Source organism: Dipodomys merriami, unplaced genomic scaffold, assembly GCF_024711535.1.
Source record: "Dipodomys merriami isolate MVZ:Mamm:240054 unplaced genomic scaffold, mDipMer1.0.p SCAF_16, whole genome shotgun sequence".
Lineage (NCBI taxonomy): Eukaryota > Metazoa > Chordata > Mammalia > Rodentia > Heteromyidae > Dipodomys > Dipodomys merriami.
Window position 1 is genome coordinate 12,135,981 of NW_027202937.1, and position 25,137 is coordinate 12,161,117.

Consider the following 25,137-nt stretch of genomic DNA (forward strand, 5'->3'; position numbering starts at 1 on the left):
AGAACTGATGGTGCCTTGGTAAAGGACTCAGGCCTGAGCCTAGTCTCACCTGCACAGTCTGTGCTGTGTCATAGACAAAGGAAAAGCCCCTCTGATCATAGGTGCTCATGGAGACGGTTCTAGGAAAACAACACAACTGAGGAGCAGGGAAGACAACCCAGGTGAGGACTGAATACATGACAGTCCAGAATGCACTGAGCTCCTATCCACACCTGGCTGTTCTCAGGCTAACCCTGGCCCCGCCCACAACACAGCTCAGCAAACATGATGGTTCTAGAATTTAATCATGTTTCATTTTCTACCTCAAGTTTTGGGAATCATTCAGTGATTTATTCAATCTTTTTCCATGACAACAATTTGAAACACAGACCCACATCCACATTCTCTTTATCAGTGGGGAAGCAAGCAGCTGCAGCTCAGAGCAAGGGAAAGTGAAGTCAGGGATGGGGAAGCCCTGACCCCACCTCTGCTGGAGCAGCAGGTGGAGGGGAGAGAGACCCAGGTCAGTGTGGGGAGGGTCCTGGTGCTCAGGGCTGGGCTGGCTCCTCAGTTCCTCACAGGAGGCTGACAGCACACAGAAGCCTGGACACGGTCAGAACCCAGGTACAGGAAGAGAAGTCAGGAGCTCATGATGTCCCAGGAGGGAGGAGGAGAGGCAGGAACAAATGCTGTGCCTCTCAGACCACACAAAGCAGCTGTGTCACACTGCAGGAGAAAAGAACACGCACAACAATGCAGATCAGTCACTGGTAGCCACACACTCTGAGCAGGCCACTAACACCCAATGCACAGACCCTGCAACTACAACACAGCCTTCCCTGGGCCTCAGCCCTGCCCCCCATTTAGGGTCTCCAGGTTGTCACCTTTTTCAGGTCTGAGGGAAGCCTCAGAACCCTGGTCACTGTCGTCTCCTGTGGTGGAAGAGAGGAACTGGTTAGAGAACACAGGCGTCACTGGAGGAATTCCGGGGTGCATGAGCTCCCACAGGTCCTGTCTGCATCACAACAAAGGTCACCTCCTCCCCCATGGCACTCACTTGCAGCCTTATCATAGCCTTCTCTCTTGTCACCTGTAGGAGAAACACCATGTGACAGGCAGGACACGAGCAGTGCCATGAGGGCCTGGATGAACCCCTGGCCTTGAACTCATGGGAAGTTTCTAGAAATGTGACCATAGAACCAAGGAAGCATCAGGAGAGAGGATTCCAACAGTTAGGAAGAGAGACCCCAGGACCTCCTGGAGTGTGACCTCAGTGGGCACTGAGTCCCTGTGGGCCTGAGTGGTGCAATCAGTTCCCATCACCACCCTCAGGAGGAAGAATTTTGTATCCTTCGTTTTGCAGGTGATTTACAGAAGAGGAGCTGTCAGGCTGGGGAAGGCCCTGAGTGTGCTGCAACTTCCCATTAGGAGTGCAGCTCACACTTCTGCCTGGGGCCTGAAACCCACAAGTGGCCCAGGAACTCAGACCTCCACCTTCCTACCTCCAGTCCTCTTCCTCCACAGCACAAAAACCACCACAGCTACAATAACCAGAACTGCAAAGATGCCCACGCCAATGACAATTCCAGTGTTGGGACTGGTGGGCCAAGCAGGCGGCTCTGTGAAGAGAAGGGAAAGGAGGATGAGCACTGTGAACCCAGCTCTCAGTCCTTACCTGCTGAGAGCTGCACAAGCCTCCTGGTGTCTCTGAGCACAGCTGTGCTCTGTGCCCTCAGCCCTGCTTACCCCATGTCAGGCTGAGGGGCTCAGGCAGCCCCTCATGCTGCACATGGCATGTGTATCTCTGCTCCTCCCCAGAAGGCACCACGACAGCTGCCCACTTGTGGAAGCTTCCATCTCCTGCAGGCCTGGTCTCTACCAGCTCCATTTCCTGGGTCTGTTCCTCTCCATCCCGCAGCCAGGTCAGGGTGATCTCCGCAGGGTAGAAGCACCTCAGGGTCATCTTATGTTCAGAGGGGGGTGGAGGGTGATGTGTGCCTTTGGGGGATCTGAGAAGAACCCAGAAATTCAGATGCATCTCCTTGCCTCCCATGGACCACCGTGCAGGTCAGTAGACCATGTTGAGGATACACAGCACAGCGAGTTGGGGCAGGGATGGATGATCCAGGCTGGAAGAAGGCTTCTGGAATCATCTCCAAAACCTTTCAGAGTCTTAGACTCAGTTGAGATCACCCATGGCCAGAAGCCACCGATCTCTCAAGAGTTACTTTCTCTGTCCTCGGTGGAGATAAGAGAGACTATCTGTAAAAATGTGGAAGAGACTTGTAGCCACAATGGGTCCTGGTTGAGGACAAATGCTGAGAGCCTCCTGGTGCTGCCCAGGGCCACTGCCAGAGTGGAAGGGGCCAGCTGCACACTTGTTTCAGGACAGGCTTCCCCTGCAAATTGAGGGACGGAGAGAGGAGAAGAGAGGAAGATGGAGAGAGAGAGAGAGAGAGAGAGAGAGAGAGAGAGAGAGAGAGAGAGAGAGAGAGAGAGAGAGAGAGAGAGAGAGAGAGAGAGAGAGATACTGTGTGTGTTTTCACTGTGGTGAGGTCAAGGTGGATTCCAGAGCCACTGTGTGACACAGCATGTGAAAGGCAGGGGCTCATGGTTCTCTGGGCAGGGAAGGGGTGTGGTGGGCTGGGTCCCTTTTCCTCTCTGGCTGTGGGAGTGGAGGGGGACTTCCACAGGAGATGGAGGAGTCCCCGGGCCCTGGTACCTGTGCGCTGCAGCGTCTCCTTGCCGTGCTCCAGGTATCTGCGCAGCCCCTCCACGCACCTGCCCTCCAGGTAGGCCCTCCTGCTCTCTGCCGCACCGGCCTCCTCCCACTTGCACCTGGTGATCTGAGCCGCCATGTCGGCCGCGGTCCAGGAGCTCAAGTCCTCATTCAGGGCGATGTAGTCCTGGCCATCGTAGGCGTGCTGAAGGTACCCGCGGAGGAGACGGCCGTCTGCGCTCACGTAGCAGCCATACATGCTCTGGAGGGTGTGAGAAGCTGCCCCGCCCCACGGTCAGCCCGCGCCCCGCGGGGACTTTGGCCTACACGGAGAGGACACCGGCCCCACCCCGCGGCTCTTTCCCGGGGTACCGGTCCCCCTTCCGCGCCCGCAGCCTGGGCTGAACCTCAGTCCTGAGACCCCGGGGGCTCGGGCTGGTCAGCGGGAGTCGGGGAGGGGTCGTGACCTCCGACCCGGCGGCGTAGCTCACCGTCCGAGCTCTGGTTGTAGTAGCCAAGCAGCGTCTGTAGGCTCCCTCGGTGAATCTGTGCGTTGTCCTTGTTGATCAGCGTCTGCCGCTCCCAGTACTCCGGCGGCTCCTGCTCCACCCACGGCGCCCGCGGCTCCATCCTGGGGTTCGCGGCGTCGCTGTCGCAGCGCACGAACTGCGCGTCGTCCACGTAGCCGACGGCGATGTAGCGGGGCTCCCCGAAGCCGGTCCGGGACACGGCGTTGTGGAAATACCGCAGGGAGTGGGGACCTGCGGGCGGGCGCGGGTGAGAGCCGGGAGCGCGGCGGGAGCGGAGAAGGGGTTCGGCACGCGGGAGACGCAAAGGGGGTCCGAATGACCCCGGCGGTGCCCAGAGAGGGCACCGAGGACGGGTCAGGCGGAGGGGACGGGGACGCGGCTGCCCGGGCCCTGCCCCCCGACGGCGCCCTCACCCCACCGCCACCCCTCGCTCTACCCTGCGGACTCGTGTTGCCCACGGGTCCCAGACTCACCCGCCCAGGTCCCGGTCAGCGCCAGCACCCACGACAGCAGCCGCAGGACGGATCCGGGCGCCATGAGCCGAGCCCCAGAATCCGGGGAGACTCTGAGTGCCAGTAGCTCCGCGGGGAACTGTAGAACCCGGAACCCCAGTGACACTGATTGGCTTCTCTCGAACGCGACAGCCAGTAGCAGCGAGAGCTGGTGCCGTGTCACCAGTGTCCGGGCAGAAGCGGCTGACACAGGTTGGAGAAGAAGTGAAACTGGGGAAACCCGGAATCCCCAGTGCTGAGCTTCCCCACCCAGAGCAGCTCTGGCTCTGAGATAATGACATCTAGGCCTGGACACCTGGGACATTGTCCTGGTCCCTGTCCCCCCGCACCAGCACTCTGTCCCAGCTACTTCTGGCTTTTGCCTGAGGGCCAAGTCAGAGATTCTGAGAGAGTTTGCTTCTATGATCTCTGAACATATTCATGTCGAACCCAAAGGTATTTGTATCATATGGGTTCTGTCATTATTCACTGTTAGGACTGGGAATGTGCTTAGTAGTAGAGTACTTGCCTCCCATGTTTGAAACTGGGGATCCATTCCTCAGCACCACATATACAAGAATGCCAGAAGTGGTGCTGTGGCTCAAGTGGTAGAATGCTAACTACCTTGAGCCAAAGAAGCTCAGGGACATTGCCCAGGACCTGAATTCAAGGCCCAGAACTGGCCAAAAAAATAATAAAAATAACTTCTAGATAGGAAACAGTATTTAAACCTATTGGCTCATATCCTGTATCCTAGCTACTTGGGAATCAAAGATATGAGGATAGAGGTTCAAAGCCAGCCAGAACAAGAAAGTCCCTGAGACTCATATCTCCGAATAACTCAGAAGTGGTGCTGGGTTCTAAGTGCTGGAGTGCTAGCTTTGAGTGTAAAAGCTCAGGGACAGCACCCAGGTCTGAGCTCAATCCCCCTTGACCAAAACAACAAGAGGCCTTCACAGTATTTGACTTGGGGCTGGGAATGTGGCTTAGGGGAAGAGTGCTTGCCTAGCATGCATGAAGCCCTGGGTTCAATTCCTCAGTACTACATAAAAAGGAAAAGCCAGAAGTGGCACTATGGATCAAGTAGGAGAATGATAATCTTGAGCAAAAAGAAGTTCAGGGACCGAATCCAGCCCATCTCAGCCATACTGCACCATCTTCAGGATTACAGAGATTGTGGCCTTGGTGTTGAATAAGGAGTACTGGTCTTGTTTTGTTTGGCTGGGGTGCTTGAACTGTGGGCCTCAGTGCTGTCTCTGAGCTCTTCAGCTCAAGGCAAGCACTCTAAGACTTGAGCCATAGTTTCATTTCCGGTTTTCTGGTGGTTAATTGGAGAAAAGAGTCTCAAGGACTTTCCTGCCCAGGCTGGCCTTGAACCATTGTTGGGAGCCAAAAGTTAAGTCTCTCAAACTTGATAGGCTTAACTATCTCACTGGAACAACCTGAGGCTGAGTTTACAGAATCCCACCTTTTCACCACGCCCTAAGTCCAAGCATATAAATACCCTTGTGTGAAAAATAAAAATTGGCAGCTTGATCAGAATCCTTGTCTTGCTGTCTTTCTTCGTGTCTCTTGTCCCTTCATTCCTTCTCGCTTAGGTTCACTGCCCTCGTTGAAGTCCTGCAAGTCGGGACAACCATGATCCTCTGACCTTGCCTCCTTAGTAGCTAGGATTACAGATGTGAGCCTCTGGTCCCAATTTTTTTTTTCTTTGCTATACCTGAGGCTTGAATTCAGGGCTTGGGCTCTGTCCCTGAGCCTCTTTTTTTACTCAAGGGTAGCACTCTACCACTTCAGCCACAGTGCCATTTCTGGCTTTTTCTGTTTATGTGGTACTGTATTGAACCAAGGCTTCATGCAAGCACTCTACCACTAAGCAACATTCAAAGCCCCAAACTTTTTTTTAGTATTAAAATACCTACCAAGGGGCTGCGAAGGTAGCTCAGTGGTAGAGTGCTTGCTTCGCACGCCTGAGGCCCTGGGTTCGATTCCTCAGCACCTCATATGCAAAAAGAAAAAAGCTGGAAGTGGCGCTGTGGCTCAAGTGGTAGAGCTCTAGCCTTTAGCTGAAGAGCTGAGGGACAGCTCCCAGGCCCAGAGTTCAGACCCCATGACCGGACCCAAATAAATAAATAAATAAATAAAGTACCTACCAATAAACCTCTAACATGAAACTTACACAACACCAAAGATATTGATAGTACAGACCTCCCATGTTCATGAATGGGCAGAGTTAAAACTGTTGAGCTGCTTGGAATATGTGGGTTTTTAGGAAGAGAAGGGCAGGAAGTGGCGCTGTGACACAAAATGATAGAGTGCTAGCCTTGAGTACAAAAGCTCAGAGACAGCGTCCAGGCCCTCAGTTCAAGTCCACGACAACCTCCAGCCATCAAAATGGGGGGGAAAAAGAATGAAAGACAGAAAAGAAAAGAAAGGAAAAAAAAAAAGGAAGAGAAGGGAAAGGAACGGGTTGGAATCAGCCTGTGTGAATCCTCTGTAGCTCTCAGGGTTAAGGAGCCTTTTTGGCTGCTCTTTGGCCCTGAGGCAAGTAGGGTCTCAGCAATTGAATCAGGTGGGTTGGATAATTTGCATAGCAAAGGTGCTCACTGGAGATTGTATTACTTTCTTTCTTTTTCTTTTTGTCCTTGTGGGGCTTGAACTCTGGGCTTTGGCACTGTCCCTCAGCTCTTCAGCTCAAGGCTAGCACTCTACCATTTGAGCTACAACGCCACTTAGGGTTTACTAGTGGTTTTTTTCACGATAAGAGTTTCTCCAACTTTCTTGCCCAGGCTGGCTTTGAACCGTGACCCTCAGATCTCAGCCTTCAGAGTAGCTAGGATTACAGCCGTGAGCCACTGGTGCCTGGCAGTTCTTTTGGTTGCTAAAGATGGGATGAATATTTCTTGCCTAGTTTGTTAGGTTCTGAAGTCAAACTGTCAGTGCAGTTAAAGCACTCTAACCCAAACATTTCAAGGTTAGCTTGGTGCAGGCCAGGCTTCTGGAAGGGCAGGGCTCTAGTCCCTGCACTTCCTTGTTCCACATTGCTTAGATTACACTCCTCCCCCTCCCACCCCCAGCAAGGAATGTGTCAGTATGAAGCCCAGGCTGGCTTTGAACTCATTCTTCCTGCCTCCACCTCCCCAGTACTGGGATTATAGGCATGTGTCCTCACACCTGCTGGCCCATACTGCTTCAGGATCTGCCCTGAGTCTGGGTGGAAGTTCTGCCAGGCCCAGAGCCAGCTAAGTAATGCTGCCCCTGCTTCCATGCTGACATCTCACAGCATGATGTCTACTCAAGGCAGCAAAGGCTGACACATTTCCCTAAAACAGGAGGTAAGAGGAGATCTTGTACTTATCTCTATCACTCTGTCACTGTCTCTTTCTCTTTCTGTGTCTCTCTCTCCCTCTTCTCTCCTCTCTCCATCTGTCTGGAACCTAGGGCTTCTTCTAAACTGAGCTTGCTTGCCTAGCTGGCACTCTACCACTAGAGCCACAAGTTGAGCCCAGCCATTTTACTGGTTACTTGAAGATGAAATCTCTCAGATTTTACTGCCCAGGCTGGCTCTGAACTATGATCCTCACATCTCAGCCTCCTCAGTAGCTAGGATTACAAGAGTGAGCCAGCAGTGCCTAGTCAGTGCATAGTTTTCTTAGTAACCTCAATAAGATATACTTCACATAAAACAACCATTTTAATCCCTCAGCATTAACTAATTCACAGTATTATAAAATAAATCATATTATATTTCATTTAAAAGGTATTAATATAATGTAAATTGTACTATTTCATTTACATTACTATATATTTTCTCCTTCCTGGGGCTTGAACTGAGGGCCTTGGCACTGTGCCTGAGCTTTGGCTCAAGGCTAGGTTAGCAGTCTACACTTACACCACACTCTACTTCAGCTTTTTCTAGTACTTTATTGGAGATAAGAGTCTCATAGACTTGCTTTTCAGGGCTGGCTTTGAATCACCAACCTCAGATCTGAACCTCCTGAGTGCCTAGGATGACAGCTGTGAGCCACCAGCCCCTGGCTGATTGTCATGATTATAAAGCTAAATACTCAGCACGCTGAGTGCAGAGGTATCAAGGCTTGAGACCAGCCTGACCAGAAAAGTTGAAGAGACTCTTTCTCAGAAACTACCTGAAGGGGCTGGGAAGGTGGCTCAGTGGTAGAGCGATTGCCTTGCATGCATGAGGCCCTGAGTTTGAATAGTCAGCACCAAATAAGCAAAAAGAAAAAATCTGGAAGTGGTGCTGTGGCTCAAGTGCTAGAGTGCTAGCCTTGAGCTGAAGAGCTCAGGGACAGCGCCCAGGCCCAGAGTTCAGGCCCGACGACAGGATCCCCCCCCCAGCCCCCCAAATGTAAAAACTTACACGAAGATTTAATAGGACTCCACGTGAGTGTCAAGGGGGAGAGCACCAGCCTAGCAAGCTGGACACCTGAGTTCCAGCTCCAGAAACACCGCACCTCCGCGGCCCGGCCTTCAAAGGTCGGGTGGCGCCCTCTAGCGTGCGGCTTCCGCACAGCCCTGGTTGCCAGCTTTGCAGCGCTGTTGAGGGGCAGATGCCAGCTTCACTTTCACTATGGCCGCTGCTGCCTTCCTCTTCCTCCAGGCCTGCAGGTCGGTTCCCGCTGACTCCAGCAGCACACGGTCCTCCCTCGCCTCCCCGCCGAGCAAGCCCGCTCCTGTGGCTGCAATGCGCTGTGCCATCCCCCGCTGCCTCCCGCCCGCCCGCAGCTGCAGTCCACACCCCAAGCCAATGCTGCTCCTTGTGGGTTCCAAGCTGCCTGGCTGGCGGCCTTCACTCCAGGCAGCTGGACATGGGGCGGGGACGGACTCCAGCAGGGAAGGAAAATCTCTGCCAACACCACAGGTCTTTTAGAGGAAGGAAACTTTCAGCTTGGGGCTTGCTAAGGCCTAGCAGCAACCATGCTCCAACAAAGCTCCACTCTGCCTGTGCTCCTGGGCGCGGGGTCCCTGCTTCTGCTTCTGGAGCTGGCGCTGCTGGTGTTGGTGGGGATGGTGGTGGGGGTGGAATCCCGCGGTCTGGCTAGAACATGGGTGAGGGTCATCTGTCCATAGGGTCCATGTGAGGATGAGCAGGTGTCAGGCATGGATTGTTAGGAAGCAGATCATCATCATCCACCTGCCTTGCTGGGCTAGTCCTGCTTGCTGCCTCTTAAAGCAGTTGTCCACACAGGCAGAGCTGAAGCTGTTCTCAGAGTTCTGCCTTCTTTTGCAAAAAATACTGTATCCTGTCATTGCTGGGGTTTTTTGTTTCTTTGTTGTTGTTTTTGTTTACGCATTCTGGCACTTTTCTTGTTCTCTCTGCATGTTAAGCACAGAACATCATTAGATTTCCTCTCTCAGCTGCTGCACTCAGGTTCTGCTCTTTCTTCCTGTCTCATTGCTTAAGGATTGGGAAGCATTTCCCTAGGGCACAGGGAATTTCCTTCAGATCAGAGCTCAGTGTAAATGACTGCATTAGGTGAGCCAAACCCTAGAGACTGATGGGGTTATAACATACACTTCCAGAGGGGATTTTCTTCTACTTTCATTTTTCTAGGGCTGGGATTTGTACCCAGAACCTAGCACAAGTCTTCTTCCACTGAGCTGCATCCACAGCCCTTGGTTATTCACCGAGGCACTTGTGCCTCATAGCTGTATTCCTAGCTACTCAGGAGGCTGAGATTTGAGGATTGAAGTTTGAGGCTTACCTGAACAAGAAATCTGTGACTATTACCTTCAATTACCTACCAACAAATCCAGAAGTGCAACTGTGACTCTAGTTACAGAGTGCTAGCCTTGAAAGAGAGAGAGAGAAAAAAAAAAAAGAATCAGGGACAGTGTCTAGGCCCTGAGGTAAAGACCCAGGTCAGCCACAAAATAGTGTTTTGTTTGTTCAATTGTTTTTAAATTACTCAGCCTTCTGGCACCAACTGGCCTTGAACTTGCTATGCAGCTCATGCTGGCCTCTGACCATACTTGTCCCACCTGGTATTACAGGCAGGCCCCACCACATTGGCACCAGAAGAATGTGTTTTTCTAAAATGAATGATGCTAATGTGTTATGAGTTTGATAATGCTACAAGTGCTAATTCCGGGTTGACTCTGGGAATGCTGAGACTTATTACTCACCCAGAGCTAGGAAGCACTTGGAAATTCCTTTCCTGGGTAGCTACCCAAATTTGTGTGTGACACTGCAAATATGTTTCTAGAGCAGAAGTTCCAACCTATCACAGAGGACTTTGCAAAGCCATAGAAACTGGAGCTGATGGGGTCAGGTGGCCAGGATAGTGAGAACTAGGGAGACAGCAGGAGAGTGCACTGAGCCCAAGAGACCACAGCTGCTCATGGGTTCCCAGGGGAGAATGAACCACAAGCTGACCTGCACAAAGCTGCAGCACAGCAGGGAGCAGCCTGCAGGTGGCAGGCCTGTTCCTGGACACTAGCCCAGCTAGATGTGGACACAGAGGTCTCCTTGAGGGAAGGGGTTCCCTGTGTTCTGTGCAGTGTAGCCCAGGGTTGGCAGGCAGAGGACACTTCATCAATGTTAGTTGCTGGAAGGAAGGAGCCCTGTTGTCTGCATTGCAAAGTGGAGAAATGACAACCCCAAGCCCTTCTAGCTCTCCTTCCAGTTGCTCAGATTCTTCTCTTGCCTTTCCTTGCACTTCTCAACATCCCTGAGAACTCTTGTACATTCTGAACTTCTTGAGATTTATTACATTCTGTGTGTGTGTGTGTGTGTGTGTGTGTGTGTGTGTGTGTGTGTGAGTGTGTGTGTTGATCCTGAGACTTGAACTCAGGGCCTGTCCCTGAGCCTTTTTACTCTAGGCTAGTCCTCTACCACTTGACTCACAAGTTCACTTTCAGCTTTTGGGAGGTTAACTGGGGATGGAAGTCTTCAGGAATTCCCTACCTAGGCTGATGCCAAACCACAATCTTCAAATCTCAGCCTCCTAGGTAACTAGAATTAGTGATGTGAGCCACCAGCACTTAGCTCAGACCTGAATCTTTTAGTTCTATCCATAAATTAGATGTCAAGAAAGGCTTGAAATAATGATTTTACCACCCACGGTGCCACTGCACCTGTTGAGAGTATAAATTGGAATCGACCACAATGGCATCCAAACCACTTACTGAGAAAAAGTGAACAGGGGTCATGAATTTGTTACTTGCTGTGTGAATATTCTGGGAAGCACAATGCAGCCTTATACCTCCAAATTGGGATAAGGCCAACAGACCCAAAGACTTAACACAGATTTTAATGGATGAGATAAACTGAGTGTAATACCAGCCATGTACAAAGCAATACATGCCTGTGCCTCCAAAGGGCTGTATTTACCCAAAGGTTTCCAAGCACCAAAGTTGACATCTTCCTGCCTACTCAGCACTATGGGGGAGGGGTTGTGTTTGTTTGTTTTTGGGGTGTTTTTTACATCTGTTCTGAGTCTTGAACTCAGAGCTCTTTTGCTCAAGGCTAGTGTTGCACTACTTTGAGCCACAGCAGTTCCTTGGGTTTTCTTATGGCTCATTGGAGATGTGTCTCATGGACTTCTCTGCCTGGGTTGGCTTTGAATAGGAATTCTTTGACCTCAGCCTCCTGAGTGTGTAGGATACTGGGCATAATCCACCAGAGCCAGGTTTCAGCACTTATTTATATGGTTCTACATTGATAAAAACAAAACAAAACAAAACGAACCAACAATGAAAAAGCTGCACTTGGATCTGGGAAGACTTGGACTTGGCTCAGTGGTAGAGCGCTTGCTTTGTATGCATGAGGCCCTGGTTTTGAATCCTCAGGACCACATAAGGAAAATGAAAAAAAGCCGGAAGTTGCGCTGTGGCTCTAGAGGTAGAGCGCTAGCCTTGAGCTGAAGAGCTGAGGGACAGTGCCCAGGCCCAGAGATCAGGCCCCAGGACCAGACAAAAAAAAGAAAGAAAGAAAAAAAAAAAAGGCCTGACTTATATCGCCATCGTGTAGTCACATTTGGAAACTACAGGCCCGGATAGATTAAACCTATACTCTGGGACATTTGTATGTCTACCATTTTTTTTTTCTTCTTCATTAAACATCTTCTTCGACTTAAAAAAAAATATATATCAGAGATAAAAAAATATATATTAGAGATTGAAAATGTGGCTTAGTGGTAGAATGCTTGCCAACATGCATGAAGCCCTGGCTTTGATTCCTCCAACCACATGGAAAAGGCTGGAAGTCGCAGTAAGGTTAAATGGGTGGAATTCTAGTCTTGAACAAAGGAAGCTCGGGACAGTGCCCAGGCACTGAGTTCAAGCCCCAGAACTGAAAATAAATAAATATATCTCAACTGAGAGCAAGTGGCTCATGCCAGAAGTGATGTTGTGGCTCAAATTGATAGAATATTAACTTTGAATAGTAAAAGCTTTGAGTGCCCAAGCCCTAAGTTCAAGCCCCAAGGAATGACACAAAAAGAAAATCACTATCAAAGTCAGGTAGTGTGGATCCTGCTATACTCCTACCTACTCAGGAGGCAGACTTCTCCCATTCATGGCTTGAATCCAGCACTGATGGGAAAGTCTGGGGAATTCTTATTTCCCAAAAGCAGGAAGGAAATCTGTAACTCAAACAGCATAGTAACCTTGACCAAGAACAAGCTGAGGGACAGCACACAAGACATGAGTCCAAGCCCCAGGACTAGCACATACACACAAAGAAAAATCCCTCAAGTGAGAATCTTGTCTTCAGGTCTCTTTCAAAGGCTCTACTCAGCAAGAGATCTGGGCAGTCCACAGAAGAGGTAAGGACTTTGTACAAGGAGATCCTCCAGTTTACCAACACGTTCTCTATATATCTTTTGGTTTTTTTTTTTTTTTTGTTTGTTTGTTTTTTTTGTTTTTTTTTGTTTTTTTTTTGGTCCGGTCGTGGGCCTGCACTCGGCCTGGGCGCTGTCCCTCAGCTCTTCAGCTCAAGGCTAGCGCTCTACCAATTGAGCCACAGAACCACTTCCAGCTTTTTTTTTCTGCCTATGTGGTGCTGAGGAATCGAACCCAGGGCCTCACGCATGCAAGGCAAGTGCTCTACCACTGAGCCACCTTCCCAGCCCCTCTATATATCTTTTGGCGAATTTCACAACTCAGAAAATTTCCCTCCAGGTCATGATGAACACCTGGTACCACAGTCAGCTCTGTCCCCACGCCCACACCATGTCACCTGACCTGCAGCACTGCCTTCCTCCTGCATGTCATGGTCCTTCCTTGCTCTCTTACACACCTGCCACCTGTCTCTTCTGCTAGCACACATGCTGCACAAGCATGACAGTTCTGACCTCCTTTGACTTTCTGAGCGATTCCAAATTCAATCTGCAGACCAATGCCAAAGGCCTAAGAACCACATTGGTAACTAGTCAGAGCACAGGCCCTGCTGTCTGGCAGAAGATTCCTGTCCTAATTAGTTTCTGAGAATGAAGCTGAGCAGAAGGGAGTGTTTTGGTCAGGGTTGAAAGGACCAAGTCAGCCTTAGAGGGAAGGCAGGGCACAGCAGGAAGCACAGCGCCTCTTGTGGCAGCAGGAGGCAGAGCAGGGCAGTAACAGGGTGCAGAGAAAACACAATCCCCAAGGAACCCCACACACAGTGGAGTCCCACTACCATAGTCCACCAGCTTCCAGGACTCTGTTCAGGTTTACAATCTACCACCTAATGACATTCTCTCTAGGTCAGAGCCCTCATGACCCATTCTCCTTGAAATGCCCTGACAATCACATGTGGACATGAACTCCACTAACTTCCAGAATCTCTCAGCCAATCAAGATGGGGATCATAATCCCTTCCTGACTCTGCTCTTCAATCCAGGAATTCCTGTGGGAGTAGAGCTGGGACTAACCAGAGCTGAGGGCAGGTGGAGGGAAGGTGGGCAGAGAAGATGCAGAGGATCAGGAAGGGAGCTCACAGGAGAAACCTGACATCCCTCCTCTCTGCTCTTCCCACAGGTGGCTCCCTTGAGGGCACTGGGGACAGCACAGACCCACACTGGAGGCAGCAGTGCTAGAAGGAAAGCAAGCTGCTCACATTGCCTTTCTCCTCACCACACACACCCTGTGCAAGGCTGCCTGGTGCTTTGGGAGGCAGTGACAGGAACACACCCCCGGCTGCTGTCACAGGGGCACCCAGAAGGCCAACAAGACTCCAGCTCATGCAGGATGACAAGAAGGGACAGAAGTATGGAGAAGAACTGATGGTGCCTTGGTAGAGGACTCAGGCCTGAGCCTAGTCTCACCTGCAAAGTCTGTGCTGTGTCCTAGAAAAAGGAAAAGCCCCTCTCATCATAGCTGCTCATGGAGAAGGCTCCAGAAAAACAACACAACTGAGGAGCAGGGAAGACAAGCCAGGTGAGGACTGAATACATGACAGTCCAGAATGGACTGAGCTCCTATCCACACCTGGATGTTCACAGGCTAACCAGGGCCCCCCCCACAACACAGCTCAGCAAACAGGATGATTCTGAAAGTTAATCATGTTTTATTTTCTATCTTAATTTTGGAAATCATTCATTGATTTATTCAACATTTTTCCATGACAACAACTTGAAACACAGATCCACATCCACATTTTCTTTATCAGTGGGGAAGCAAGCAGCTGCAGCTCAGAGCAAGGGAAAGTGAAGTCAGGGATGGGGAAGCCCTGGCCCCGCCTCTGCTGGAGCAGCAGGTGGAGGGGAGAGAGACCCAGGTCAGTGTGGGGAGGGTCCTGGTGCTCAGGGCTGGGCTGGCTCCTCAGTTCCTCACAGGGGGCTGACAGCACACAGAAGCCTGGACACGGTCAGAACCCAGTACAGGAAGAGAAGTCAGGAGCTCATGATGTCCCAGGAGGGAGGAGGAGAGGCAGGAACAAATGCTGTGCCTCAGACCACACAAAGCAGCTGTGTCAACACTGCAGGAGAAAAGAACAAGCACAACAATGCAGATCAGTCACTGTTAGCGACACACTCTGGGCAGGCCACTAACACCCAATGCACAGACCCTGCAACTACAACACAGCCTTCCCTGCGCCTCAGCCCTGCCCCCCATTTAGGGTCTGCAGGTTGTCACCTTTTTCAGGTCTGAGGGAAGCATCAGAGCCCTGGTCACTGTCGTCTCCTGTGGTGGAAGAGAGGAACTGGTTAGAGAACACAGGCGTCACTGGAGGAATTCCGGGGTGCATGAGCTCCCAAAGGTCCTGTCTGCACCACAACAAAGGTCACCTCCTCCCCCATGGCACTCACTTGCAGCCTTATCATAGCCTTCTCTCTTGTCACCTGTAGGAGAAACACCATGTGAGAGGCAGGACACAAGCAGTGCCATGAGGGCCTAGATGAACCCCTAGCCTTGACCTCATGGGAAGTTTCTAGAAATGTGACCATAGAATCAAGGAAGCATCAGGAGAGAAGAGTCCAACAGTTGGGAAGAGAGACCCTAGGGCCTCCTGGAGTGTGACCTCATTGGGCACCTGAGTCCCTGTGGGCCTGAGTGGTGCAATCAGTTCCCATCACCACCCTCAGGAGGGGGAATTTTGTGTCCTTCGTTTTGCAGGTGATTTACAGAAGAGGAGCTGTCAGGCTGGGGAAGGCCCTGAGTGTGCTGCAACTTCCCATTAGGAGTGCAGCTCACACTTCTGCCTGGGGCCTGAAACCCACAAGTGGCCCAGGAACTCAGACCTCCACCTTCCTACCTCCAGTCCTCTTCCTCCACAGCACAATAACCACCACAGCTACAACAACTAGAACTGCAAAGATGGCCATACCAATGAAAATTCCAGTCTTGGGAATGGTGGGCTGAGCAGGCGGCTCTGGGAAGAGAAGGGAAAGGAGGATGAGCACTGTGAGCCCAGCTCTCAGTCCTTACCTGCTGAGAGCTGCACATGCCTCCTGCTGTCTCTGAGCACAGCTGTGCTCTGTGCCCTCAGCCCTGCTTACCCCATGTCAGGCTTAGGCAGCCCCTCATGCTGCACATGGCATGTGTATCTCTGCTCCTCCCCAGAAGGCACCACCACAGCTGCCCACTTCTGGAAGCTTCCATCTCCTGCAGGCCTGGTCTCCACCAGCTCCATTTCCTGGGTCTGTTCCTCTCCATCCCGCAGCCAGGTCAGGGTGATCTCCGCAGGGTAGAAGCCCAGCGCCCAGCACCTCAGGGTCATCTTATGCTCAGAGGTGGGGTGGAGGGTGATGTGTGCCTTTGGGGGATCTGAGAAGAATCCAGAAATTCAGATGCATCTCCTTGCCTCCCATGGACCACCGTGCAGGTCAGTTGACCATGATGAGGATACACAGCACAGCGAGTGGGGGCAGGAATGGATGATCCAGGCTGGAACTAGGCTTCTGGAATCATCTCCTAAAACTTGCAGAGTCCTAGATTCAGTTGAGATCACCATGGCCAGAAGCATCTGATCTCTCAAGAGTCACTGTGCTCTGTCCTGGGTGGAGATAAGAGACACTTTCTCCAAAGCACTGAAAGAGAGTTCTAGCCATAATAGGTCCTGGTTGAGGACAGATGTTGAGAGCCTCCTGGTGCTGTCTGAGTGGAAGGGGCCAGCTACACACTTGTTTCAGGGACAGTCTTCATCTCCATGTGTGGAGAGGGGGGGGAGGGGGTAGTGTGTGACTTTCACTGTTGTGAGGTCAAGGTGGATTCCAGAGCCACTGTGTGACACAGCATGTGAAAGGCAGGGGCTCATGGTTCTCTGGGCAGGGGAAGGGGTGTGGTGGGCTGGGTCCCTTTTCCTCTCTGGCTGTGGGGGTGGAGGGGGACTTCCACAGGAGATGGAGGAGTCCCCGGGCCCTGGTACCTGTGCGCTGCAGCGTCTCCTTGCCGTGCTCCAGGTATCTGCTCAGTGACTCCACGCACCTGCCCTCCAGGTAGGCCCTGTGGCGCTCTGCCACACCGGCCTCCTCCCACTTGCGCCTGGTGATCTGAGCCGCCATGTCGGCCGCGGTCCAGGAGCTCAAGTCCTCGTTCAGGGCGATGTAGTCCTGGCCATCGTAGGCGCCCTGACGGTACCCGCGGAGGAGACGGCCGTCTGCGCTCACGTCGCAGCCATACATGCTCTGGAAGGTGTGAGAAGCTGCCCAGCTCCCACGGTCAGCCCGCGCCCCGCGGGGACTTTGGCCTACAAGGAGAGGACACCGGCCCCACCCCGCGGCTCTTTCCCGGGGTGCCGGTCCCCCCGCAGCGCCCGCAGCCTGGGCTGAACCTCAGTCCTGAGACCCCGGGGGCTTGGGCTGGTCAGCGGGGAGGCGGGGAGGGGTCGTGACCTCCGACCCGGCGGCGTCGCTCACCATCCGCGCTCTGGTTGTAGTAGCCGAGCAGATTCTGTAGGCTCACTCGGTAACTCTGTGCATAGTCCTTGCTGATCAGCGTCTGCCGCTGCCAGTACTCGGGCGGCTCCCGCTCCACCCACGGCGCCCGCGGCTCCATCCTGGGGTTCGTGGCGTCGCTGTCGAAGCGCACGAACTGCGCGTCGTCCACGTAGCCGACGGAGATGAAGCGGGGCTCCCCGAGGCTGGGCCGGGACATGGCGGTGTGGAAATACCGCAGGGAGTGGGGGCCTGCGGGCGGGCGCGGGTGAGAGCCGGGAGCGCGGCGGGAGCGGAGAAGGGGTTCGGCACGCGGGAGACGCAAAGGGGGTCCGAATGACCCTGGCGGCGCCCAGCGAGGGCCCCCGAGGACGGGTCAGGCGGAGGGGACGGGGACGCGGCTGCCCGGACCCTGCCCCCCGACGGCGCCCTCACCCCACCGCCACCCCTCGCTCTACCCTGCGGGCTCGTGTTGCCCACGGGTCCCAGACTCACCCGCCCAGGTCCTGGTCAGCGCCAGCACCCACGACAGCAGCCGCAGGACGGATCCGGGCGCCATGAGCCCAGCCCCAGAATCCGGGGAGAATCTGAGTGCCAGTAGCTCCGCGGGGGACTTTAGAACCCGGAACCCCAGTGACACTGATTGGCTTCTCTAGAACGCGACAGCCAATAGCTGCGAGAGCTTGTTATGCGTCACCACTGTCTGGGCAGAAGCGGCCGACACAGGTTGGAGAATAAGTGAAATTGGGGAGACTGGGAATCCCCAGTGCTCAGCTTCCCCACCCAGAGCAGCTCTAGCTCTGAGACACTGAGATGTAGACCCGGACACCTGGGCTTCATCCTGGTCCCTGTCCCCCCGTGCCAGCACTCTGTCCTAGCCTCTTCTGGGTTTGGCCTGAGGGTGAAGTAAGAGGTCCTCAGAGAAGTTTGTGTCTAGGATGTTTGCACACATTCGTATCGACCCCAAAGGTATTTGTATCATATGGGTTCTGTCACTATTCACTATTAGAGCTGGGAATATGGTGTAGTGGTAGAGTGCTTAGCATGTTTGAAACTCTGGGTTCCATTCCTCAGCACCACATATGCAGAAAAAGCTGGAAGTGGTGCTGTGGCTCAAGTGGTAGAGTGCTAACTAGACTTGAGCAAAAGAAACTCAGGGACAGTGCCCAAGCCCTGAGTTCAAGGCCTAGGATTGGCCAAAACAAAAAATGACTTTTAGATATGAAAGTCTTTAAAGCTGATGGCTGATGCCCTGTAATCCTCTCTACTTGGGAAGCAAAGATATGAGGATAGAGGTTCAAAGCCAGCCAGGGCAGGAAAGTTCCTGAGACTCATATCTCCAATTAACTACCAGAAACTCAGAAGTGGTGCTGGGATTCTAAGTGATGGAGTGCTAGCTTTGAGTATAGATGCTCAGGGACAGCACCCAGGTCTGAGCTCAATCCTGCTTGTCCAAAACAACAACAAGCCTTCAAAGTACTTGACTTGGGGCTGGGAAGGTGGCTTAGTGGTAGAGCACTTGCCTTGCATGCTTGAGGCACTGGGTTCCCTTCCTCAGCACCACATAACAAAAGGGGGAAAAAAAGCCAGAAGTGGTGCTGTAGCTCCAGTGGTAGAGCACCAGCCTTGAGCTGAAGAGCTGAAGGACAGTGCCAGGCCCAGAGTTCAGGCCCATGACTGGACACAGAAAAAAACAAAGTACTTGACTTGGGGCTAGGAATGTGGATTAGTGGGAGAGTGTACTTGACTTGGGGCTAGGAATGTGGATTAGTGGGAGAGTGATTGCCTTAGCATGCATGAAGCTCTGGGTTTAATTCCTTAGTTCCACATTAAAAGAAAAAGCCAGAAGTAACATTATGGCTCAAGTAGTACAATGCTAACCTTGAGCAAAAAGAAGTTCAGGGACAGAGCCCAGACCCTGAGTTCATCAAGCCCCAAGATTGGAACAAACAAACAAACAAACAAACAAAAAACTTGACATTTTCTGTTGCTAGTGGCTCATGATTTTAATCATAGTTATTCAGGAGTCAGAGATCTCAGAATCCAAGTTGGAAGTCAGTTGGGTCAGGAAACTGGGAGATGCTTTTCTTTTTTCTTTTTCTTTCTTCTTTCTTTCTTTCCTCTTCCTCCTCCTCTTGCTCCTCTTCCTCCTCCTCCTCCTTCTTCTCCTTCTTTTTTTTTGGCAGTCCTGTTGCTTAGACTCAGGGCCTGGGTACTGTCTCTGAGTGGCTTTTGCTCTGGCTCACACTCTACCACTTGAGCCACAGCACCACCCCTTGCTTTTTCTCTGTATGTGGTACTGATGAATCCAACCCAGGGCTTCATGCATGCTAGGCAAGCATACCAGTAAACCACATTCCCAGCCCTTTCCTCTTCAATGAACTACTGAAAAAACCAGAAGTGGTGCTGTGGCTCAAATGTTAGAGAGAGCACTAGCCTTAAGCAAAAGAAGCTCATGGACCAGCAAAGATAAATAAATACATGACTTAACATGGAGGGACAGAGGGTGAACAAATGCAGCAGTGCTATGCACTTGATGTGCATGTGAAAAATAAATTATACAACTAGTGGGTGAGGCCAGAAGGGAAAAACTGGGAAAGCAAGAGATGGGCTGACATTGTCCAAAAAGAAATGTTCTCTTCACCTGACTTCTGAAACTGTAACCGCTGTGCGCTCACCTTTAACATAACAATAAAACCTTGAATTGTTTATAATTCTAATAAGTAATTTCAAGTTAACAGAAGCAATTGTTTATTAGTCTTGTGTGGTTTTGTGTGTTGGTGCTAGTTTCAGGCCCTGGGTGCTGTCTCTCAGCTATTTTGCTGAAGGCTACCACTCTGCCAACTGAGCCACACAGCTGAACTTTTGGCTATTTAATCATAATTAATCATAATTTGCAGTCTAGAATATCATGATTTTGCTATTCTGATTGGCTCTGAACTTTGGAATGGCACCAACATGGAGAGAATCCACTTGGCTTTTTCACTCACAGCTGGCACTCTACCACTTGAGCCATACATCCAGTGCCACGTTTTTGCTGGTTAATTGTAGGTAACAGTCTCAGATTTGTCTGCAAATCTGGCTGGCTTCAAATCTTCATCCTCAGACTTCAGTCTGATTATAAGTGTGAGCCCACAGTGTCTAGTTGGTTCTGTGATATTTTGAGGTGTACCACCCTAAAATCTGAAGAGCTTACTTGCAAAGAGAAACTCTTCTTCATAAGGAAAATGTAGAACTGGGAAGGTGTCAGTTCTGTAATAGACAGGATGTTGACATTCCACAGCTCACGCTGCCTCATCATCGCCAGGGCTGGGTTCCAGGAGGCTGCTTATACACCAAACTGTTCCTGTGACCATCTCTAGGAGGTATCCCCAGCACAGCCACTCACCCTTTGTCTGGAGAATTCCTTTCCCTTAAGCTAGCTTGATTCAATTCTAGTACGCAGAACCAAAACCTCTCAATAATGTTTTAATGTTTCTCTTCTGCTTTCCCATCAAACTGTTGGCTCTATAAGGGAGAGTAACTTTTTTGAGTGTGTGTGTGTGGAGGGGGGTTAGTTGTGGCGCCTGAACTCTGGGCCTGGGCGCTGTCCCTCAGCTCTTCAACTCAAGGCGAGCACTCTACCACGTGAGCCACAGCGCCACTTGCAGTTTTCTGGAAGTGGAGATAAGAGTCTCATGGACTTTTCTGTCCAGGCTGGCTTTGAACCGTGATCCTCAGATCTCAGCATCCTGAGTAGCTAGGATTACAGGCCTGAACCACTGGCACCCAGCTAGGAGCATATTTTTTGTCTGTTTTGTTCACTTGTGGTAATCTAAATACTTATAATAATGCCTGACCCATCATTGATGCTCAAAAGTGTTTACTGAATAACAAATATTAGCCTTTCTTAACAGTATTTTCTTGCTAAGTTTTATTCAGTGTATACTTCCCATTTACTGAAGAAAGAAAGTTCAGCCCTGCAATTTGGTCTTTATTATCTGTCTACACCACTTCTGAAAGATTTTCAAAGTCACTGTTTCCAACTATCTTCCTCCTCCTCCTTCGCATGGTTGAAGGTGATGAAGGTGTTTTCTTTTCTTTTCTTTATGTCGGTCGTGGGGCTCGAACTCTGGGCCTGGGCGCTGTCCCTCAGCTCTTCAGCTCAAGGCGAGCGCTCTACCACTTGAGCTACAGCGCCACTTCCGGTTTTCTGGTGGTTTATTGGAGATAGGAATCTCACGGTCTCTCCTGGCTTTGAACCGCGATCCTCAGATCTCAGCCTCCTGAGTAGCTTGGATGAAGAAGGTGTTTTCTTTGGCCGGACTCACATGCCTTGTCTAGGGAAGACAAAGATCAGCAACGCCCTCCAGTGGAGCAGGGCTTTGTAGGTCAGAACCCCAGGCAGGTGTGGTTTACAGAAATCCAAGAGCACTAGGGGCTGAGATATTCTTCAGCTGTGGTCAGGGCCAAGCAGACAGCAGCAATTTGTAATGGAGGCTAGAGATGGGACTACAAGAGGGGTCAACAAGAGAGGGAAAACTGGGTTACCACAGCTTCAATCCTCATATCTCGGCTTCCTGAGGAACTACAGTTACAGCTTTGCTTCTGACTTTAATGGGAAATTGGAGAAAAGTCTCTCCGATTTGTCTGCCCAGGATGGCTGCAAACCACAATCCTCAGATTTCAGCCTCCTGAGGATTACAGGTGTGAGCCACCATCTCTCAGCTGATTCCATGTTATTTTCTCAGAACTGAAAGAAAAAGAGAGCTGTTGAGGGATGCGAAGTTGAAGCCCTCCACTAGACCAGTGGCCTTTGTCTATATGTTCTTGGCTGACTTCACTCAAAATAATTTGCTCTAGGGCTGGGAAGGTGGCTCAGTGGTAGAGCGCTTGCCTTGCATGCTGAAGGCCCTGGGTTCGATTCCTCAGCACCACATAAGCAAAAAGAAAAAAGCTAGAAGTGGCGCTGTGACTCAGCTGGTAGAGCACTAGCCTGGAGCTGAAGAGCTGAGGGATAGCGCCCAGGCCCAGAGTTCAGGCCCCACGACTGGAACCAAAAACTAATAATAACAATAATTTGCTCTAGCTAGACCCTGGTGGCTGATAGCTGTAATCCTAGCTACTCAGGAGGCTGAGATCTGAGAATCGTGGTTTAAATCTAGCCCGAGCAAGAAAGTTTGTGAAACTCTCCAATAAACCACTAGAAAACTGGAAGTGGCGCTGTGGCTCAAGCAGTAGAGCATTTGCCTTTAGCCCAAAACACTGCTGGGACAGCACCCAAACCCAGAGTTCAAGCCCCATGCTCTATCTAAAAAAAATTGCTCTTGTTCCATCCATGTCCTTGCAAATTCCATTATTTTGTCCTTTGGAATGGCTGCATAATATTCCATTGTATATAGGTACCACAATTTTTGGATCCACTCCTCAGGAGTGGGGCATCTGGGTTGTTTCCAAAACTTCTGCCATCTAATATGGAGTGTGAAAAAGTAAGCAGAGTCCAAGCCATGGAAGAGTGCTTCTTGTTGAGGAGTAGGCTTCTTCAGTGATGGGAACAAGGAACAGCTTTGCCACCAGGCCTCATTGTCCTAAACCCACTAAGCAATTGTCACTTGTCACCAATTAGTTCTAGTTTCCTGTCTGTTTACAGACACATACAGCCCCATCTCTTCATCAGCTGCATGCACATGCACACGAATGCACAAGTACACACACACACACACACTCACACACACACACACACCTGCTTATCTTCATGAAAACTTGCAGCCTATGCCTGCAAGTCACTTAGTCAGAGCTAAGTCCCTCTCTTTTTTGCTTTAATAAAACCTCCTGTCTCTTAATCTCATTGCTCATTCAAACCTTAAGCCCTTTTCTGACAGACTTATTGGATGCAAAACCAGTGACACATAAAAAGAGATCTCAGAAACAGCAATGTGCACAACACAGTGCCAATATCTGTTACCTTTCAGGTCATCCAAATCAGGAAAAGCCATACTTTAACCCTAGTCCAGTCCAATGCATAAGGATAGATGAGTTGGCCTTGGTCCTTGTGTCTGGCACGAGAATCCAGCAAGACAGGAACATCATAAAGGTCAGAGGAAAGCTTGTTAAAAGAAAAACTATGGAAAAGATGGCACCTGCGTGTCCTCCCTGCCAAGAGCACCTGCAGCCAAGAGCACAGGGCCAGCCCACTGGAACCATCTGCTGGTCCAGCAGGGAAGGGCGGATGTGTGCATCCCCTGGCTGAAAGGAGGCACAGAGCACAAACAAGCATGGCACCAAGCGGTGTGTGCCCCTCCTCCAGAAATTTAACAAGCCATCACTTCACCAAAATATCCAGTGTTGGGCCAACGTCCAATGATCAGAACCCACAACCAGCAGCAGTGACAGTTCTGATGCAGATCCCAGCGAGACCCAACCGCTCCACAGCCTGAAGAACAGGAAGAAAGAAAACTTGCACCACCCAGCAGAGGCAAATCCAAAGTCTAGCAAAATCCCTGCTTAGGAATCCACTAGTGCTCAAAGAGTGAGAAGGAGCTAGCCCAAATGTCCCTTGCGCCTCATGCTAACTGCATTGCTGGCCCAAAAGGAGATGCCATTTGTGAATGAAGAAGCTATGTTCATCCAGCAGGTTCTTCATGAGAAGCTGATGTTTTGTTTGTTTTTTCCATCAGATTATCTGCTTAAACCACCAAAGGTTACTTTCCACACCAGAATCTACCACTGCAACAGCAGTCAAGAGCCAGGGAGCCTCAGACCCAACATCCTTACACACGTATACAGGATTAGCTGCATCTTGTTCCCTTCTGATACACTACAGCCTTGCAGATAATGTGGTTGGAAGCACAGCCACTCAGTATTTGACCAACAGAGCAGAATATGGCAGGATAGCCAGACAGTGGACACAGAGATACTCCACTGAATTCAAACCATTTGTATGTAGTGTAAAGGAACCAAAGTCATCTTCTCACTCTGCTGCAAATCTTTATACCCTTTAAAATGTGGACTTCTGTGTATGTGTTATACTGACTCTACTCTTTGCTTTTAGGCTTTGAAGAGTGGGAGACTCGCTCAAAAGGTAAATGTTATTAAGAGTAGCACTTTGTAGTTGTAGACTAATTATGTTTAAAATGTCTAATTAGCCAGTTCTGATGGCATTAGCCACCAGTTGCTTAAATTTGAGGATAGAGGTTCAAAGCTAGCCCGGCAGAAAGTCTGTTAGATTCATATCCCCACTTATCTTCCAGAAAACCAGAAGTAGTACTGTGGCTCAGAGTGGTAGAGCAATAGCCTTGAGTAAAAGATCTCAGGGACAGTTCTCACATCCTGTGTTCATGTTCCTTGACCAACAAAAAAAAAAAAAGAAAAGAAAAAAGAAAAAGAAAATATCTCTTTGTAGCTGGTTGCTAGTGGCTCATGCCTGGAATCCTAGTGACTCCAAGGAACAAGGTTCAGTCTGTGAGACTAGTATCTTCCATGAACTACCAAAAAGTCAGAAGTGGTGCTGTAGCTTAAGTAGTAGAGTATTAGTGTTGTGAGGGAACTCAGGTCAAGAAACACAGAAGCCACCATTTAAGAGGCCCAATTAGGAGTCTTTATTGGAGAGCAGGTAGACTGCTGATAAAGTCTTTCTCAAAGACCAGCAGCTGCAAATGCAGCTAGCATAAAGCTTATACAGTCCAAATCCACATAAGTTGTGAGGAATTTATGGTAACAAAAGTAGTGTACAGAAGCAAAGATAACCAGATGAAGACACTTATACCTAATAAAGGTGTGAAAAAGAAGCAAAGACAATTATCTAAGGGAAGGAAGACTTTCCTGGAGCTTAGCAACTCAGCACACCTGTGAATCCCAAGAATGTCCTCTATCACCTCTAGAGATTTTCAGAGCTGTGTGGAAAGCCCCTGTGTCCAGCAAGGCACCAAGATGGCTGTAAGGACAAGGCCTGTTGCTTCAATCATATTGCTTATTCCCAACCTCCTAACTTCACTAGTTTTTTTGTTTGTTTGGTTAGTTGTGGGGCTTGAACTCTGGGCTTGGGTGCTGTCCCTGTGCTCTTCAACTCAAGGCAAGTGCTTTACTGCTTGAGCCAGAGCACCACTTCTGGTTTTTTAGTGGTT

The 25,137-nt window shown here is 50.5% G+C and overlaps 2 pseudogenes; both read right to left on the minus strand.

Annotated features, from left to right (window-relative positions):
• Positions 1 to 356: 356 nt before the first annotated feature.
• LOC138828284 (saoe class I histocompatibility antigen, A alpha chain-like) lies at positions 357 to 3,820 on the minus strand (annotated as a pseudogene).
• A 10,402-nt stretch (positions 3,821 to 14,222) lies between these two features.
• LOC138828282 (patr class I histocompatibility antigen, B-2 alpha chain-like) lies at positions 14,223 to 17,640 on the minus strand (annotated as a pseudogene).
• Between the last annotated feature and the right edge of the window lie 7,497 nt (positions 17,641 to 25,137).